The sequence below is a fragment of the Cynoglossus semilaevis genome, chromosome 15 (genome assembly GCF_000523025.1).
Source record: "Cynoglossus semilaevis isolate Cse_v1.0 chromosome 15, Cse_v1.0, whole genome shotgun sequence".
Lineage (NCBI taxonomy): Eukaryota > Metazoa > Chordata > Actinopteri > Pleuronectiformes > Cynoglossidae > Cynoglossus > Cynoglossus semilaevis.
Window position 1 is genome coordinate 67,718 of NC_024321.1, and position 6,133 is coordinate 73,850.

General features: G+C 41.7%; 1 long non-coding RNA gene across 2 annotated transcripts; it reads right to left on the bottom strand.

Annotated features, from left to right (window-relative positions):
- Positions 1-3,589: 3,589 nt before the first annotated feature.
- Positions 3,590-4,521, bottom strand: LOC107989602 (uncharacterized). 2 transcript variants are annotated; one of them, XR_001761171.2, is made up of 4 exons: positions 4,400-4,517; positions 4,124-4,210; positions 3,927-4,038; positions 3,590-3,783 (listed from the first exon to the last, which is right to left on the bottom strand). It is a non-coding gene; the product is annotated as an uncharacterized LOC107989602 (long non-coding RNA). The 2 variants fall into 2 exon arrangements; XR_003052075.1 differs by having other exon boundaries at positions 4,124-4,521.
- Positions 4,522-6,133: the final 1,612 nt, after the last annotated feature.

The window sequence follows — 6,133 nt, forward strand, 5'->3', positions numbered from 1 at the left end:
GGATGCATATAATGGTGGATGTAAACTCTCTAGGTAAATCGTACGGGCACATTCCTACAGCCAGCAGTTTAATATCTGGGGTACAAAGCCGTTCCTTGACGTTGACATGACCGGGATTGCACCACCTCTCACTAACGTATAGCGCAATTTCGTCACCCTTCTTCTTCCCGCTTTTGGAACAGCCTCTATCCCCCCGTATCAAACCGTAATCTGGGACCTCGACGATGTTGTCCAGGATATGTGAATGCAACCAAGTTTCACTGAAGCAAAACATGCTACACTCACGGTACTCCTTATGGGGTCTTCACCAGTACTGCAAGTTTGTCATTTTTATTTCCCAGAGACCCGACTTTACCCATTATATTCTCCGGGACCGCTGGCTTATGTTTTCTTCTTTTCTCAATTCGGCTCCAGACTTGCAACCCCGGCGTTTCCTCCGTAACTCCAGCAGGACCACAGGTCTGTCTCCCGGCAGCTAGTCGCGTGTGTAGACAATTCCCCCGCTACCACAGGCGGAATTCTCCATGACAAACAGTAGAAAAAGTAACAGGAGAACATGGAGAAGAGCAAAAAAAAAAAACTTGGAGCCCACTCATCGTCCAAAACATTTATGAACAGATTGTGCTTAGTCCACAAAAGAAAGCAAGTAATAAAAACTAGCAAACAAACAAAGTTAAAAGACATGATGGGAACTGGAGCTACAGGCAGCCACCTGCAGCAGCGCCAACTCACAGATGCGAAAATTAGGAACACTTCCCGAATTTGCGTCATAAACTTAGAATTAACCTAACTTTACTTTTCTATAAGACTTGCATCGAGATGCGTACGGAAGTCGACAGAGAGTGAGGCGGCGTGGGCTGCTCCGAGTGCTCGGTCACCTAGCATCTGTAAGTGTGCTCGTATCTTAAATCTTGACTCGTATCTCAACTCAAAAATCTGCTCGAAAGCTTGCTTGTATCGCGAAATACTCGTATGCCGGGAGGCTCATATCTCAAGGTATTACTGTTTAAGAAGAACTACAAAAAATGATTCTAACATTTAGCCAAAAATCCATCCATCCATTTTCATCCGCTTATCCATTACCGGGTCACAGGGGCAGCAGTCGCCACCCAACCCACATTGCACCGTACCAACCCGACCTAAACCTTCCTGCGGGTGGTGAGTCCACTGGAAGGTACCAACCGCCCTAACCGGGATTCGAACTTGCCCAGGAGGTGAACCCTGGGGTTCCACACCAATGACAGAGACATTGCCTCTGGGCCAAAGCGCCACTTTAGCCCAAAAATTCAACCTAAATGTACAGTAATTTGTTGATGTTTAGCTGATAAGATCCTCATCTGCTCAGGTTTACCATATCTACTTGTAATTAAAGTATCCACTTATCAAATAATACAAAAAACACATTATTTCCAGTAACTAAGCAATGTGCACCAACCTGTCTACCGAGCAATCTCAGAGCATCAAACCACTGGTGTGTAAAAGCTGCTCCACGCGTAATGTCTTCACGTGTGAAAAGTCATTGTTGAGTGTTTTTGTGTGTGTGAGGGGACGGCAGATATTGATCTTGGGGCCTTAAAGCGTCAGCTTCTGTTTTGACACTGGTGACATTCAGCTGAATCCAGAAGGAGAAAGCCAGATGATTAGTCCCGAGGGAGGCAGCCAGAGCAGAGGACATTCCATGTGAAAACGATTGCCTTTATATGTCTTCTGACCTGATCAAAATCAGAATCAGAAGCGTTTTTATTGCCATGTAGGTTTTCACCTACGAGGAATTTGTCAGCCATTTTGTCTGGTGACAAAGCTAATAGCTTTTTTTTGTGGCGAGAGGTTTTGGCCTCACGAGTTTGTGACCAGGGTGAGAGGGGTCGGTTGCAATTTTTTTTTGCTCGCTGGTTCTTGAGGTGTACAGGTCCTGGAGCCAAGATAGGTCGCAGCCAATTACCTTCTCGGCAGAGTGGATGAGAGTGCTCAGATCCTTTGCAGTTCGTTTTTATTGCCATGTAGGTTTTCACCTACGAGGAATTTGTCAGCCATTTTGTCTGGTGACAAAGCTAATAGCTTTTTTTTGTGGCGAGAGGTTTTGGCCTCACGAGTTTGTGACCAGGGTGAGAGGGGTCGGTTGCAATTTTTTTTTGCTCGCTGGTTCTTGAGGTGTACAGGTCCTGGAGCCAAGATAGGTCGCAGCCAATTACCTTCTCGGCAGAGTGGATGAGAGTGCTCAGATCCTTTGCAGTTGCAGCAGCGTACCAGATGGAGATGGAGGGGGTGAGGGTAGACTCGATGATGGAGGTGTAAAAGTTCACCATCATTGACTTTGGCAAATTAGACTGTTTCATCTGTCTCAGGAAGTACATCCTCCATTGGGCTTTTTTGATGAGGGAGCTGATGTTCGGCTCCCATTTAAGGTCCTGGGTGATGATGGTTCCCAGGAAGCGGAAGTGTTCCACAGTATCTACAGGAAAATCACCCAGGGTGATGGGCACGGATGGGGGTGAGCTCGTCCTGAAGTCCATTACTCCACTGTTTTTAGGGCATTGAGTTCTAAGTTGTTGATTCTACACCTGGTGACCAGGTGGTCAATCTCCCATCTGTACGCCAACTCATCTCCATCAGAGATCCTTGCTAAACCTGTATTTTGACTCTTTGTAGCTCTCTTTGTCTCCACCACTGAACGCCTCTTCCTTGAGCCTCCTTAGCTGTCTGAGTTTTGCTGTGAACCACAGTTTGTCATTGTTCTAGCTCACCCTAGTTCATGACGGTACTCTCTGTGTACTCATTATGGGTACAACATTATTATACACATATCACAAATCTTAATAAATACGTGCTTCTGACTGTATCTAGAGTGGTAGCACATTCCTATAGGCATGAAATCGCTATAACTACGTGCTTCTCAGTCTATTCAAAGTGGTAGCACATTACTACAGGCATGAAATCGCTATAAATACATGCTTCTGACTCTATTCAGAGTGGTAGCACATTACTATAGGCAAAAAATACCTATAAATATGTGCTTCTGACTCTATTTAGAGTGGTAGCACATTAATATAGGCATGAAATCGCTATAACTACGTGCTTCTCAGTCTATTCAAAGTGGTAGCACATTACTACAGACATGAAATCGCTATAAATATGTGCTTCTGACTCTATTTAGAGTGGTAGCACATTAATATAGGCATGAAATCGCTATAAATACGTGCTTCTCAGTCTATTCAGAGTGGTAGCAAATTGCTATAGGCATGAAATCGCTATAACTACGTGCTTCTCAGTCTATTCAGAGTGGTAGCACATTACTACAGGCATGAAATCGCTATAAATACATGCTTCTGACTCTATTCAGAGTGGTAGCACATTACTACAGACATGAAATCGCTATAAATATGTGCTTCTGACTCTATTTAGAGTGGTAGCACATTATTTGAGGCTAAAGAGAAAATCCCTGTTAATATATCTGTTCTCTCAGGGTTTAGGGTAGGACTTTGTTCTTTACATTTACATCATAAACCAGAGGGATTGTAAAAATGTTACCCAATGCAGCACATACTGTAAAATAGAAAATAATTATGCTCAATCTAGGATTTTTCAGTGTGTTTTTTTAAATTATTTTTATAAATAGTAACATAAATGATGATAATATATAATACAGAACATTTGGATTTATTTTACATTTTTTTGGCTATTTTCCAATAATATACAGGCTATGTCCATCCTTTGTCCACTGACAGCTTCTGGAGTTGTCTGCGCATCAGATATGTTTCCACTCAGAAGGAAATTTTCAGCATACTGTAAATGAAATATGAATGTAATTATGTGTTTGATTTGGTACATTATCTACATAATAACACATGTTCTTCTAGATACATAATATTTACAATTAAATACTATTAGCTTAATCTTCAAAGTACAAACTTGTATTGAAATAGTACCTTTAACACCAGAACCCCACAACTGCTGAAACCCATCTGTGTGTTGTGGTCCATGGTGTGCACAGCCCACACATATTTGGATTTCTCCCTTGACCTGTTCCTCAGGAAGTTTCTATAACAGCATAAAAAAAAAAAAGTTTAACTTTTTTTTCCTCTCTTGAAAAAAATATATCTGTGCAAATTAGTCTTTATATTACCGCCAGTTCCTCAGAATCTTCCTGTTGTAAGCAACCTCATTTCCCATTGGTTTAATTACAGTGAGGAACCTCTGCCATGTTCACAACCTTAAGTAAAGTAATATATTTCATATCATTAAACAGACAGCACTATGCTTAATGGTTACTTTACAGAGTATTGCACAGCCAGCTTAATTTTTTGAAGCAGAGACTTCATTTTTAAATATGTCCACATAACAAAAGAGAAAATCTGTCAAAGTACTGAGTCAACAGAAATCAAATATTTTGGAAACAGACCACAAGAATCCAATGTGCAGTAACATTCACAAGACACAGCCAAACACTCTCTGCTGGGAACTTCATCTGTAACAGATAATATAGAAATGTGTACGTTAACAAAGATGAGTTAGGACCTTACATCAAAAGAAATGATTTAGTTTCTTAAAAACCAAAGATGAGTTAGGAGACTTTTAAACTGCCCATTAAAGAACAGGGAGCTTGCCACAACGGCACTGAGATAAAATATGGCTTCCTGATAAAATGATAAATATATTTGTTAGTGCAAAAGTTCCTCCATAGACACTGTCAAGTAACCTCCATTCAAAAGTAACACATGCCTTGATGAAATTTGCCTTTTTCTCCATTTTGTGTAGTTCCAATGCACACAAAGGAAACAAACCGATTATATACCTAAGAAAACATAGCGATCAATAACTCAATGGAAGAAATGCTTAATTTCATGGACAAATGTCAGAGGTCTTCCATCCAAGTGTATGCCACTATCAGAGAATTGTAAACGAGCTTATGACATACTGTAAACTCTGCGCACTATCAGAGAATTGTAAATGAGCTTACATACTGTAAATCCTGCTCTAATTTGGAAGGTACTGTTTTAAAACACCTGGAAAATCACAGTGCTATTACACATTCGAATTGCATACACATAATTTCAAAGGCTACATGAGGAAGTTTTATGACTACTAAGAAAATGACGCAAATTTAGTAAGGTACTGTTTTAAAACAGCTGAAAAATTCGGAGGCTATATGGGCAAGTTATAAGACTACGTGAAAATGACGATAAATCGCAGTATTAGCTATTCAAACTGCATTCAGACACAATCTCAGGCACGTGGCAAGTTGAAATAAGTTGACTGTCAAACCTATGACCATTTATATGACCATAAACCTGGTCATATAAAGTATTAAAAATACAAGAAACTAACCTTGTTTAATGGTGGGGTAGCAGAAACTATGGCTCGTCTGCAGCGGCATATTGGCCGGTGTGCGCATGCGCAGTTAACTCGGGTAGGGGAAAAAAAAAACTATAGATAGGAGAAAACTTCAGAACAGCGGCATGTAAACACCAACCAGAATGAATGAAGCGAAGTCACGAGAACTCGGGAGAATAGAAGGCTTCACACTTGATAATAAAAGTTTCCAATACTCGGGAGCAGAATTGTAGGGTCACTGCTACATCGCTACACCAGCCACTGGTTGCATAAAAAACTGATGCCTCCACCTTTACTCTTGCCGTAGAGTTCCGTGTTGTGGTCCGCTCTGTGCAGTTGGAACCCTATGACCCCGTGAAGCACAGGACAGCGGAGGGGGAAACATCTCGTTTATTAAGCACAAGTAGCTGAAGTTCGTCTACTTCGTTGGGCAGTGAGCGCACGTTAGAGAGGAATATGCCGGGGAGAGGTGTACGAAGTCCGCGGTGGCGCAGCTCGTTTCCCCGACATGTCGCTGCTTTGGTAATGACCAGGGCGCCTTCGAGTACAATGTCCAAAATGTCCGTTGAAGAGGAGAGATACCCGAGGAATAAATCCAGTGGAGTTGTTACACGGATGTTTATAAGTTCATCCCTGGTGTAAATGTTCTGGGAACCAGAGCAAACAGGTTGTCGACCGTCCGCTGCGCCATCGAGTTGGAGACTCTAGACTCGAGTAATTCAATTGATGTAGTAATCAATGTTCCACGTTAACCCATACTTATATCCTTTTTAAAAACGGTTAGGGGGAGCCATCAAATGGC